The 14,113-nt window shown below is 46.3% G+C and overlaps 1 protein-coding gene across 1 annotated transcript in view; it reads left to right on the top strand.

Moving 5' to 3' along the window:
* TRAK1 (trafficking kinesin protein 1) overlaps nt 1-14,113 on the top strand; it is a gene marked incomplete at its 5' end in the record, with an annotated part of 118,935 nt that overhangs the window by 29,908 nt on the left and 74,914 nt on the right. Inside the window, one exon of the mRNA XM_080817903.1 lies at nt 3,063-3,257. The remainder of the gene's footprint in view (nt 1-3,062; nt 3,258-14,113) is intronic.

Genomic DNA, 14,113 nt, shown 5'->3' with positions numbered 1-14,113 from the left:
CTCTCTTGGACATCAAGACCCGCACTGTAAATAAGTTGACCTTCAGTCCTGGAAATGTAGAAGGACAGGTCAAGCCTCAGTCTGAGCAGCTGCCAACATGCTCAGAAGTAACCCAGTATTCTTAGGAGGGACTTCTGTTTTAGATGGTTGCCTTCCCTAGCACCCAAAGCAGTGACACCAGAAGACTCTAGGCTGTTGGGAGGGTGAGTCATGCAGGAATGTGTCAGTCCCCTGCCTGGTCTCCTCGGCATAGGCTGGCGCTGGAGCCCATCCGGGTTCAGTTAAAAGAGGCCACCAGTCAGGTGTCAGCCCTCCTTGACCCTGTGTCCCCTCAGCTACAAGGCCGCCATTTTTTAACCATGAAGCCTCTCCCCAAGATGAGCTTTGTGAGAACTTACTCTTCACTTGATTATGAGGGGAGGAAATACTTGCTTAGTTACGCGCCCCACTTGAGCCTCTTGAGTGGCATTTTGTTGTTGGCGGGAGGTGAGAAGAAGTAGGAGACATCTGTCTTGAGCTTGGGCTGTTGGCACTGGCCTCAGGGAGGAGGCCCCTTCTGTTCGCGGCAGACCTTTGCTAAGTGGCAGAGCAGCTCTGGTCTGGTTTTCAGCTGGCTGAAATGCCAAGAGCGCTTGCAGTGACATTTCCCACTTGAAGCCAAGAATGAGTGTTCAGATGTTGTCCCTCTCCAGTCCCTGAAGCTCCAAGGAAAATTCTAAATGTCTTCACTTTGTACTTATTTTCTTCTCTTTCCTCAGTGCTTGAAAAACACACTGACTTCCTGAGTTGAAATGTTCTGTGGTAGAGCTTTGCATAGTGAATTGAGTAAGACTGGGGTGTGGGGGGGTGGTAGGAGGTGGAGAGAGTCTGACAGGTGCTTGCTTTCTTTCTTCCTTTTTTTTTTTTTTTTAAGATTTTATTTATTTATTTATTTGACAGAGATCACAAGTAGGCAGAGAGAGAGGAGAAAGCAGGCTCTCCATGGAGCAGAGAGCCCGATGCGGGACTCGATCCCAGGACCCTGGGATCATGACCTGAGCCAAAGGCAGAGGCTTTAACCCACTGAGCCACCCAGGCGCCCCTGACAGGTGCTTTCTGAGGGTGGGCTCTTGCCCAGAGGGTGACACTGGGACACCAAACGCTTCCTTGACCTGTGATTCTGTATTTTTTTTTTTTTTTTTACCTGCCATGTGGCCTTAAACAGGAAGGACAGAGGGATTTTGGTAAGTCTCTGGGATAGCCGTTGTTGTGGGCACAGGAGGCTCCATATTGTCCTCCAGTGTGAGTGGCCCTGCAGCCACGCCCTGCTGCCACCATTGCTTTGGTTCAGCCCCAAGAGCAGCAAAGGGACTGGTCTTCCCTGCTCTGCTGGCCTTGGTTCCCCAGTGAATCCCGAGGCCCCGCCCCGGTCCCTTCCTGCTCCCTCCGCCTCCCCTTCCAGCTTGCTTCCCTCCCACTCTTTGTGCCACTCATTTCCTCTCTGTGTGTTCAGGCTGGGCCTCTCTCCTTTCCTTTGATGCCACCTTCCATGTCCTAAGAATGACTCATAAGAGTGATCTCTTGTCAGCATCTCTTCCTTACTTCACCTTGACCTTGTGTGGTTTCACATATCTCCAGAGGATTTTCTCCTGCCCCTTCTTGTACTTTGGAGAGGGATAGGAGGTGGAGTCCCATGTTCTGCCTTCCACCTTGACCCAGGCCCCCGCCTTTGTTTACTGCTTCAAGGCAAGAACATTGTGCAATAAACTTCTTAAGAATTGCTCTGATTGTAGTCTTTTTTTTTTTTTTAAGATTTATTTATTTATTTGACAGAGAGATCACAAGTAGGCAGAGAGGCAGGCAGAGAGAGGGAAGCAGGCTCCCTGCTGAGCAGAGAGCCCCATCTAGGAGGAAAGACCGAGGTAACTCTCTTGTCCAGCCATGAGCACCATGGGTGCTCCGGTTTCTTTATGGGTTCACAAGACCACCACTGCTCGCATCTGCCGTTTGCCGTCATGGGTCATGAATATTCTCTGTGAACTGGGCCAATATGGTCACTGTTGTCAGAATTAGTTGAGAGATAATCAAGGCTCACCCATTAGCATTTATTTAATTCATTCTTCCTCGCGGTAGAGAAGTTGAGGAAGACTGGTCTTGTCCTGGGTACACTGGCTGTGTTGTTGTATTTACTGTTTAATTACGAGGCCTCTTTAATGGGCTTCGTATGGATTGATGGACCTTCACAGGTGTTGCAGTGCACCCCTTGAGCACAGTCTGGGCCAGGACCTAGGAGGGGTACAGGTGGTGGATTGAGAAAAACCAGTGGTGGAAATTGGCCTTCTCCCAGGGGGACAGGTTGGATACTAAAATACCCAGAAGACAGAACGTAACAGAATATCTAACAAAACACTGTGGGAATATGGAAAGGAGGAGAGAGGTTAATTCTTCTTGAAGTGTTCAAAACACCAACATATCCGGGAAGATCTAGCCTCTCCCTCAAAGGAGGGGCACCTGTTGCTTTAATGGTTAGAAGCCCCACAAGAACACAAGCATTGCGAGAGCAGGACCATGACACTTGTGTTGACTGGTGCATCTCCTATGTCTCTGAGACTCAGGGTATATTAGGATGGATGAATGGAAAGAAATACAGGTGGATGAACAGTTGAGTGAATTAAATGAAGGCAAAAATCCCAGATGGGATTTTTGAGTGGTAAGAGTAGCAGGCAGCAGTTAGGCATATTGGTGAAATTGTAGCGGGTTTGGCTTACAGGTAGAGTGTTTGAAAGAGAATGGTCCGAGAAAGGGTCGGGAAGACTGACTGAGCCCAGAAAGCCCAAGAGTTGTGGCTTCACTTTGAAGAAAGTGAGCTGCTAAAAACCGTATAGGAACTGTCTCAGGTAGGTCTTGTATGTTTTGAGAGTGGAATTTAAATTGGAAGAGGGCCCCTGAGGTGGCCAAATATGGCCTCGCCCCGCTGTGGGTAAGTAGGTGAAGACACCTGTTGGGACCATGATGTCAGTGGCTAGCAGCCGCAAGGCCAGAGCCAGTTCTGGGCTTTCATTTACCTGTCTTCTTCTCTGTAGACGTGTGCAACAGCACCGATCTTCCAGAAGTCGAGATCATCAGCCTGCTGGAGGAGCAGCTGCCCCATTATAAGCTAAGAGCCGACACCATCTACGGTTATGACCACGACGACTGGCTCCATACACCCCTCATTTCTCCAGATGCCAACATTGACCTCACAACCGAGCAAATTGAAGAGACGCTGAAGTACTTCCGTGAGTAGTTCCCCTTCATCTGGTGATGGCACTGTGACGGCCGGTGGTCCTTAGCCATGGCCCCACGTGGGACCTCATGCTGGTTAGCAGGTCTTACGGCTTGCCGTTCGTGGTAGGGTGTGCCAAGAAATGTGGCTGTAGGGTTTAGCCACACACAAGGCCTTGATTTTGAGTGTTCTGAATAGAAATTTTACGGTGGTGGGGACCAGGTACGAATTTTCATTTGAACCAGTTTTCTCTTAACTGTGCAGAAGAATTTGAAAATATTCCCATTTCCCCTCTCTTACCAAAATACCATGTGAGTCCGTAGAAACTCTCCCTGGGAAGGAGTTTGCATTTAAACCAAAGGCACTGGGAACATCTTGGCTGCATAGCATTATTTATATGATATAGCAAGACATGTATACTGAGGCTGAGCATTTTCTTTCTTTTTTTTAATTTTTAAATTGGGGTATAATTTACATATTAATTTCAGGTGTACAATGTAATGATTTGATATTTGTCTACACTGCAAAATGAATGATTGAACCACATTGTTTTGTTAACATCTATCCCCATACATAGTTAGAAAAAAAATTTTTTTTTTCTCATAGTGAGAACTTTTAAGATTTACTCTCTTAGCAATTTCATATATGCAATACGGTATTATTAACTGTGGTCATCATGCTGTGCATTACATTCCCGTGTCATATTTATTTTATAAATATATTATAACTGGAAGTTGTTTTGTTTGGTTTTTGTTTTTGTTTTTAAAGATTTTATTTATTTGATTGACAGAGATCACAAGTAGGCAGAGAGGCAGGCAGAGAGAGAGAGGGGGAAGCAAGCTCCCTGCTGAGCAGAGAGCCTGAATGCGGGGCTCCATCCCGGGACTCCGGGATCATGACCTGAGCTGAAGGCAGAGGCTTTAACCCACTGAGCCACCCAGGCGCCCCTGGAAGTTTTTTTTTTTTAAGATTTTATTTATTTATTTGACAGACAGAGATCACAAGTGGGCAGAGCAGCAGGCAGAGTGTTGGGGGTGGGGGGAAGCAGACTCCCCGCGGAGCAGATAGCCCGATGTGGGGCTCGATCCCAGGACCCTGAGATTATGACCTGAGCTGAAGGGAGAGGCTTAACCCACTGAGCCACACAGGCGCCCCATAGCTGGAAGTTTTAACCTGTTGACCCCCTTCACCTGTTTTTCCTGCCTCCCCCCGCCCCCCAGCTCCCAGCTCTGCCTCTGGCAACTACCAGTGTCTTCTCTGTATCTGTGAACTTGGTTTTCCAAGACTAACGATTTCTGTGTGAGAGCCCACTAAGCTGGTTATTTTGGATTTTCAGGAAAATCCAAAGGCTGCTCCAACGACAAACCAGTCATCTCCTGGGGCTGCAGAGTTGGTACCTGGTAGGGTGAACAGTATACCACGTAGGTGCCCCCCCCCGCCCCCGCAGCGTGTGGTGACAAGGATGTGAAACCCAATATTGCAGATTTGGAAAACATGTGATAATTTAAAAAAAAAAGCACATGCTAATGATGTTTCTAATGTTCATTCAAGAGGCACCTTTGTAGAAATCATTTTACACTTTAGAAATTCAACACAGCCCAATGAGGTTGGTAGGACAGACCCAGCTCTCCATTGTCTTGACACCTCTGAATTTAAAATTCAAGTTAACTTTAACCTTGTCTGAATTAGTGATGTTACTTTGGCAGTGAGATCGTTTACATACCTGTGTATCATTGTGTCACCTTTAAAAAGAAAAAGTATAGCAATCCTGCTTCTACTTGATGGTAACTTGGTTCAAAACCAGCTTCTAACATCCATAAGTTTTCTGTAATTACTGTCTCAATACAGAGTGATCTCCGGTGTTCTTGAATTTGGTAAATCATTTATAATAAACAAGTTGGAACTACAAGTTTCTCTTTTAGAATGTATTGGGGCTATTTTCTCTCTTAGATGTCAATGAGAAGGGAATTTTGTTTAGATTGACCTGTGTGTTTATACCTGAGACAAATCAGGTATATGAACACGGCAGGTAATCAGTTTCGGTTGGAATAAAAATAGAATAATCCACACCCGGGCAGATATGAAGCATGTTAGACTTGTACCAGTGTTCCCAGTGGAGCTTTAGACTTTCTGACGTGTCTGGCAGTGAATAAGAAGCTTTTTGCTGTTCCCTTTTGTTGACTCACGATATCTGTTACCCCAAGAGATGTGGTGTTGGATAGAAAACTGTGTCCAGAGTCACGTCCTTGGCAAGTTCTGTCTTTGGTTCCTTCAGACCGCTTCATGGTAGAATTCACAGCAGGACAGGTTTTTTTTGGGTTGGTTTGGTTGGTTTTTTTTTTTTTTTTTTTTGGTTCTTTTCTCCCCCCAAATCCCCGTGTATTACTTCCTCTTCCTTCAGAGATCCTCCTGTGATTCTGCGGGACCCTGCATGGCCCTTTCCGCTGCGAGAGGCTCCTGGGTCCCTGCACGGGTGAATCGCTTACAGGCACAGTGTAACAGGAACCATCCACAGGCAGGACTTCAGTATTCTCGGAGAACTTTCACATGAATTGTTCCTTTCATCCCTATGCAGTGTCTGCAGTCTGGGCAGGGCTGGTTTGGTTATCGAGGAAGTGGAAGCATGGAGGGCTCCTGTATTTCCTCCATAGCACTGACCTCTAGCTTCTGAAATACTTGCAGACAGTTAGCCTTGAGCAGACGCTGTGGCTCATTTCTGTTTGTGCACTCCGTTTTTGGTTATGCATTTGGCAGTGGATAACAAAATTATGCCAAAATTAGAGGAAGCTGAGCAGAAACTCTGATAGTTCCTAGGGCTTGGTTGCCCCCAAGTCTTACGTTAATTTTGTATTTTTCTTCTGCGTTACTTGTGCTTAGAGCAAAGTGGGTATTTGCTAACTGTCGATTAAATGAATGATCAGGGGGAAACTCTTAAATAAAGCACGCTCCTCAGCATGGCTTTCCAGCGGAGGTCCTAGGACCCTTGAAGAGTCTATAGAGGGAAATTGGGGATTCTGTGAACTTGTAAAGAAATGACATGGCGTCTTTATTTTCACTGATTTCCAACTGAAATGCAGTGTTTCCTTTCACGGCGAACCCAGAAAACAAAGTACGGTGGTATCAGCAGGCCCTGTGGCTTCATCACCGCTAGAAATGAAGATTTTCATGTCCTGCTGCGGTGGAGATGGTTTGAAATACCTCTACTCGTCACGGCTCTGAAATTACCTTCGTTGTAAGGTGTGCTGATCCATCTTGTTATTTAATGCATTGACAAGCTCTTCTATCACAGACTTTCTGCAAGTTTTCATAGCTGCATTGCAATACAATCGGTTTCCTCCGAGTCATCTGTACTTTATGTTGTGTTTTCAACTCTGTCTACTAAGAAGGGGTCTGTGAGCCCGGCCAAACTGGCCGAGAGATCGGTGGAAATCACAGATCAGGAGCCCTGCTCCATGCGTGGTGTCCTCTTTGGGTTTCCTTGTTTGTTTGTAGGAGCATAACCCAGGGGATACCGTGGCCACAGCGCTGTGACTCACCGATGTGTCAAGTCAGTTGTGAGGTGTGGGAGAAGATAACAGAGCTGTTTCCTCTTAGATTTCTTTTCTCATCAGTTAGGGCAGTGGTTCTCTGTTGTGGGTGGGAGTGGGAATAAGGGGTACCCTAGGGGTTCCGATAATAGGAGATGAGGTAAACCTCAGCTCCCACTCTTACAGGCTGTCTCCCAGAGTAGAGGAATGATGCTTTGCCTTTTGGATCTGGCCCTCCCCTGGCTTGTTTTTTTAAAATTTTTCATTTTTCATTTTTTTATTTTACGTAGCTTCCATGCCTAACATGGGGCTTGAACTCATGACCCTGAGATTGGGAGTCACATGTTCTACCAACTGAGCCAGCCAGGAGCCCCTCACCTGGCTTGTTAAGAAGTGGTGGATACCTCTTTGGGTGTCTCCCTTTACCAAGTGGTAGAATGACCTTTTCAGACAAATTTTTAACAGGTTGATTTTTTTTTTTTTTTTTTTAATCTGGAGGAGCGTGGGAAACACAGAACAGGAAGATGATTCACATAGCAGATGTACCCATAAATGGGGACATTTAGGATTAGATGGTCTAGGAGGAAGACAGAGTAGTCAACATTTAGCCCTTACTGTGTATCAGGCACTGTTCCTAATTCCTTACATGTATCTCATTCAATTCACACAGTGTCCTCTGAGTGAAAGAGTCTTGCTGTCCCCATCCTACAGATGAGGACACTGAGGCACAGGGAAGTTAAGAAGCTTGCCCAGAGTCACACAGCTTGCAAGGGGTGGGGAATGGTGAGTTGCAAACCTAGGTTGTCTGCTCTGCCTCTGTATCTTAACTACTCAGAAGAGCAAAACGAGAAAACAGTTGTAGTTTAAGAGTAAAACTGATTTGGCACGTGGGATGTGAAGAGCAGACCCTCAGTTTGAGAATATCAGTAGCTATTTGTTTATAAAATGTGTTTCCTACATATTTAGATTTAACTTTTTTCCTCTAAAGGTCACTGTCCCAAGTGACACTTAGTGGGAACTTACTGTCAACTTCAGATTTCCTCCCTGCTTCCCTGTGGTTTTGCCTCTGTCATGTGGTCTGTAGGTCACGTTTCCTTCCCTCTGGTGGAAACAACTTGTGTGTGCTGTGGACCTTTCTTGTCACATAGCATTCTGCAGACACCAGACGTGGAGGTGGCTGGCTTGGTACAGAGGTGGCTGTGGCCCCTTCCCATTCCTCATTTCCAGGGCCTGCTGTGTGTCACTTTTTGGTTAAGGAGCATTGGGTCAAGAAAAGAAATCTCTCTGTGTCTCTCTGAGTGCATAGGATTCCCTGACCACTTCACCTCCGACTTTACCTGGAATAATCTTTTTTTCCTAAGGAGAAAAGAAGGTTATAAAGTCAATAAGAGTTTCAAGACATTGTTCTATTGTTTACTCTTACTGTAAACTAATCTTAATGAATCAGCCAATAGGTATTTACTGAGCGCCTTGTATGTACCTGTAATCTTTTGTGAACTTGACGTCTTTGAGTTCCAGCTCAGGTTTTCTGGCTAAGGAAGTAAGAACGACTCCTGGATTATGGATTTTCTTCCCTCCCTGAGCAGGGACTTTGCAGCTGGACTTGGGTCCATGCAGAAAGCCCTCCAGGCCTCTGCACAGTTGCTTGCCTTGCTTATGCGGAAGGAGCGAGTGGGGTCTGGGAACTTGCATATTCTACCAGGTCCCTGTTTTTAAAGTTTAATTTAAACAACAAAAAAATGAAAGACCATTGTTGGAGCACCTGAGGCCTGTGGCAAAGTGCTTCACTAAGCTTGTGCATGGTGCCAGCCTTGCACGGGCCAGGGGTCGTGGATGGGTCCCTCTGCCCCTCACCCTGGCCCTCGGGAGTTGTGTCTAGGGAAGATTGGAGTCCACAGTCACTGTCATATGCTGATTTCCACTGTGTTCATTCACTTGTGTCCACATGGTCCCAAGCGTCGTGAGTGTTTGTATGAGCTTGTGTGTTACCCTTCACCACACTAGGACTCTTTCAGGGCAGCGGGAGAGTGCTTGGGACGAGGTATGCAAGCCCAGAGCGTCTGCAGGGTTCTAACTGGCCAGAGTGTTGGCTGGACCCCAGCATCTCTACCTAGCTGTCCCTGGAAGTCTTGGTGCCCTGGGAGCAGGGATGACACAGGGACCACTCCCTTCTGGACTCTTGCCTTCCTGGAGAGCAGCCAGCCCTTTCCTTCTGGCTGCCATTGCGGCTGGCATCTGTCTATATGCTTCCACCACGATAATGCAAGCAGTAATAATAATGAGTCAGATCTGGGGAGTGCTTCCTGTTGGCTGGTCTGGTGCTCATAAGCGCTTTACCTTCATGAATCTATTAGGGCACATACACTGGATTTGAAGTCCATGATCCCCTCTTTGTTAAGTGATTTTTTTCAGATATAGTGCAACGGTGTATCCAAATTGAATTGGCCATTTAATCCTTAATTTAGTCTTTCAGGGTATTAAACTTCGCTTTCATAGAAACAGCTCTTTGTCTGTGCGATTCATGAAATAATAAACGTAACTCTGTCATTGCATTAACAAGCAAAAACAGCCATGAACAGATCTGGGGACAAACACAAATGAGCCTTGGTAGAGAAAACTTGATTCCTACGAGCCCACATGGCCAGGCTGGAGAGACAGTGGTGTGTCTGCGGGCAGTCAGCCTGCCCTCCAGGGGCCTCGACTCCTTGTTGGGACTCTGGGTCCGGCAGGAGTGCCTGGGACTAGAGAGGGCTGTAGCAGCTCTCTGTGCAAGTGACTTGGCCTTGGCAGTGTTGTAGTTCTGCCTCTCCTCAGACCAGTCCTCTCTGGTCTGACTTGTTCCTGTTCCTTTTTGGTAAATTTCTTTTCTCCTTCCTCTGCTTCATGATAGGTGCTTACCAGTCTCCTGTCTGGGGTTCTCCAGCGCGCCCCCCCCCCCACCTTTTCTTTAGCCGTGCCTCTCTGCAGATGGCTTCTGCATGTCCCTCTCCACTGACAGGATGCATTGCCAGAGTCTCCTGTAAATTGAGCACGGGTTTGTCATCTTCACACCGGTCTTCTTATAGCTACCTGACGTGCATGGAGGTCCCAGGCACCTGGCCGCTGCCTGTGCCACATCCCATCCTTTCTGTCCTCAGGGGCACCTTCTGGTCCTGGTCCTGAGTGAGCGTTACTGTCATCTCCACGAGCAAGTCGTGGAACCTCTGTGGACCTCGGTTTTCTTTCTTTTTTTTTTTTTTTTTTAAGTTAAAAAAAAAAAAAGGTTCTGTGACTCTGTTGGGACATAGTGTCCATTTCTGATTTTTCAGGTGGAGGAAGCAGGGATGCTTGTCATCACTCTGCCCTTAGTACCTGGCCATTTAGTGAATGTCAATGGTCCTTAAAGGGAGTGAGGTTTTAAAAATAGTATATCCTTCGGTCATAAAAATTTGCTGATTGTAGGTAATTTAGCAAGACTTAGGACAAAAAGATGACTAACTTAGCAACCATTTCTCATTTTTGTGAGATATTTTTAGTGGTTTTTTTTTTCCTCCAACAAATATATTACGTATCTGGGGATGTAATGCTTTTTTACTTAATTGCATATGTTGACCATTTCCCTGTGGCATTAAAATTCTTGAAAAGCACAGTTTTCATTATTGCTTAATATCCCATCATTTATACCTAATTATTGGTCGGTTATTGAGGATCTGGGCTGTTTCTAAATTTTCCTCAGATAACACACCGGTAAACATCCTTCCACATCCGTAGATGTCTACCCAACTCATGGTTTCATTAAGGTGTATTTCTAGAAATTTACTTGGCTTGAAAATGTGGCAATTTTTAAGTTTCTTTGAACTTATTTAAGATTCTTTGAACTATTACTCTTAGATTAAATATTAACTGGGACGCCTGGGAGGCTCAGTCATTTGAGTGTCTGCCTTTGGCTTGGGTCATGATCCCAGGGTTCTGGGATTGAGCCCCATGCGCTCAGCAGGGAGCCTGCTTCTCCCTTTCCCTCTGCCTGGTGCTCCCCCTCCTCATCCTCTCTCTGCCAAATAAATAAAAATCTTTTAAAATAAATAAATAGATATTAACTTACTGCAACAAAAGCAGCCCATTCTTGGTGAGCATGAGATCATACGAAGACATAAGATCATTAGGAGCCCTGAGGAATAAATGTTGAGTGAGTGAATGAGTAGAACATCATTCCACGAGGTGCTAAGAGTTCATAAACTTCCTGATTTTTCTTTTCTAACCTAAGAATGGTAGGCAGAGATTCCGAGATTGGTGGATGCCTCATTCTTTGGATACAGAATTCTTTTCGGGTTTCATCTCTAATTTCTGCTGGATGGTTTGTACGTCATGGTGGTTAGTGAGAGATGAAAAGGACATCTATTGAGTGCTTATTACATTCTGAGCAATGAGTCCCCGTGCAGTGCTCAGAGGTAGAGACTGGCTTATCCCCATTTTTAAAATGAGGAGGCCACGGTTAGAGGGACCCTCCATTGCCAGCCCAAGGTCGCACAGGATGGGGGAGAAGCAGGATCTCAGCCCAGCTGGACCGAGCCCATTTTCTTTTACCTTAGGATATCCTCAGTGCAGCCCAGGCCTTATTTGTGGTTTGAAAAGGTCTTATGTACTTTTGAGGTGCTTGAAATGGGCAGCATTTCCCTGCTCCCTAGCCCTGACTTGTGATCTTCTCATCTTTCACCAAATCTTTTTATTTCCAAGACTTCAGGCCGTGTAGTACTCAGAAGCACTTTGCCTGAAAACGCCATATTTGGTCTTGAAGAAGTCTGAACATATCCTATGTGTTTTCTTACAAGACACCTGAGGAAAGATATCTGACCCTTAGCTTGGACAGGTCGTTACGCATTAATGTTTGGAAAATGACAGTAATAGATAATGGCCTGAAGAAATGATTGAAGTGCTCAAGTGTGTCTGTGTGTGTGTGTGTGTGTGTGTGTTTCAAAGTGTTATCCAGGGATCACCTTAAACTTTTCACCAAGGACCGCTTCATGAGAGAGAACAGTAATGTATGTTGTCTGTACAAGTTTAGCTAGGACTGAGAGATGCAGCTAATCTGTGTGGGGGTAGGGGATGTCTATTGAGGTTTAGGTAATCTCCCTATATGGTGAAGGTTTTCCTCTTGAGTAGTTCTTAGAGACCAGTCGTGAGGGACCCAGTAGTCAGCCCTGTGTTAGAGGGCCTCGCCTCCCTCATCCCTCTCGCCAACTCCATGTGTGACCTTGAGCAAATCTCATAGCCTCTTAGGGACTCAGATTTTACTGTCTGGAGATTAGTCAGCGTTAAACATTCTGTGGCTCTCTGAAATATGTCACTGAGAGTTTTTTACTCTTTTGTCAAAGGGATCCCAGGACAAAGTTCTTTTATTACTGTTATTGTTTTTGTCTTACTGTATTTCCTTTTAAAATATTTTTTCTATATTGTATAATAGGAGTTATGAGACTCGCGACTTTAATTTTCAGTTTTAAGAAATTGTTAAAAAGAAAAACCAGCTTTATAAGTTAAAAAAAAAAAAAAGGTTGTTTTTGCTCTTTTAAAATAGAAGTGCTGGGTGGCTCAGTGGGTTAAAGCCTCTGCCTTCGGCTTAGGTCATGATCCCAGGGTCCTGGGATCGAGCCCCGCATCGGACTCTCTGCTCAGTGGGGAGTCTGCTTCCTCCTCTCTCTCTCTCTGCCTGCCTCTCTGCCTACTTGTGATCTCTGCCTGTCAAATAAATAAATAAAATCTTAAAAAAAAAAAAAAGAATTCTCAGAACACGATAGAAATACTGGCCTAATTCTCTAAGCACATTTTAAATTACCTAGAACTTTTCTCATTAAAATTTAGATCTCTGCAAGGCTTATGTTCTAAAAGACTGCAAGCTGTTAGAAATAATTTCTGCATTCATTGAGTAAATCCCAAGGGGACAGAGCCCTTGTCTGCCTCATGTTTGTGTTAAGTAAGTGTTTAATAAATGCTTCCTCAGGAAGAGAAAATGAAAAGATATATGTTTTTAGGTTCAAGTTTTTCTCCTTTTTTAAAATAAAAACAAACCCAAAAAACCCATATATGGCATACAGAGTTTGGTTTTTGCCACCTTCCCAAGATGGCCTTCAGTCTGATTAAAATCCTACGTGTGGCCAAAATAGAGGCACTGGGATATGCCAAATGACATGGATGGCTAACACCCGGTGCTGACTTCCTGAAGGGAGGGGCTTAATAGTTCCGGGAGGTGGCGACATATGAGAAAACATGGGGGAGGGTGCCCTGTGGGACCCTGGGGATCTGTTCTCCCCCGGGTGTTATGTGTGGTGGGGGGGGGGTCGAGTGAGGGGAGGAAAGACAAATTACAGGGTTGGGGTGGAGCATGTGTCGGGGATGGGAAAGGGATCTCGTGGCGAGGAACAACTTCTTATTTTCATTTGCAAACCAAAATGATACCAAAATGCATACATTATAATACATTTATAAATAGTTGCTGTGAATTTCTCTCCTGTAAACGCCCATGCTTTGGCTGGGTCCTTCTGCCATCCCAAGACCGGGGGCCATGTTGTTGACAGGTGAGCGTCCAGATGAGCCCTGGATTGTGCCTGCTCCCCTCTCTTGCTTGCCCCTCGCACGAGTGGACTCTTCCTTGGGCCTGTTTTTGCTGCTTCTAGCTCTCCAGGGGTGTGCAGGGGCAGAGGTGGGAGCAGAGCAGCCCTGGCTGCGTGAGCCCTGCGCACACGTGAGCCGCACCTGGTCATAGCCATTCTCACCCTGGCGTGGGCCCAGGCCCCACGGGAACTGGAGGACCTGTATCCCGGGGCCAGTGCAGGGCAGCCGCACGCTGGCGAGCCCGATAGCACCTGCAGCTCTGGGCGCAGCATCCGGTCAGCAGGGTGGCCAGGGACTCATCCCTGGGGGCAGTCTACCCACGTGTACCCTAAGCTTCCTCTGGCTTTTGCCACCTGCCACCTTTTTTTTTCCCCTCACCAAATCAGATTCCAATCTTAAGTATCTTTTCTTTTGAGACCAAAAATGCTTGGCACGCAGTTCTGTACAGATTGACTGTTTGCCTTCCCGCGTCCCTCTGGCGCGTCCAAGACAAAGTTGGAATGGGCTCAGGTGGGAAATTGACGTGACAGCTCAGCTCACACCCCCATCGGCTCCTCCTGGGGGACGCGCTCAGGCCAGAGGGGCTCCGAGTTGCAGCAGGAGCAGAGTGGGGGTTCGGTGGAGCTTCTGGCTGCGTTTTGAAGCCTGTGGCATCGGCCATGTGACCTGCTGGGTCCTGGAGTGGAATGCCCCATGCAGCCCCCCCAAGGCTGCAGGAAGCAGACTGGGAACCTGGGACACATCTGAGCTGTTTCTT

The sequence above is a fragment of the Martes martes genome, assembly GCF_963455335.1.
Source record: "Martes martes genome assembly, chromosome: 1".
Taxonomy (NCBI): domain Eukaryota; kingdom Metazoa; phylum Chordata; class Mammalia; order Carnivora; family Mustelidae; genus Martes; species Martes martes.
The sequence above is the reverse complement of the archived record's forward strand: the minus strand, read 5'-3'. Positions and strand labels throughout refer to the sequence as shown.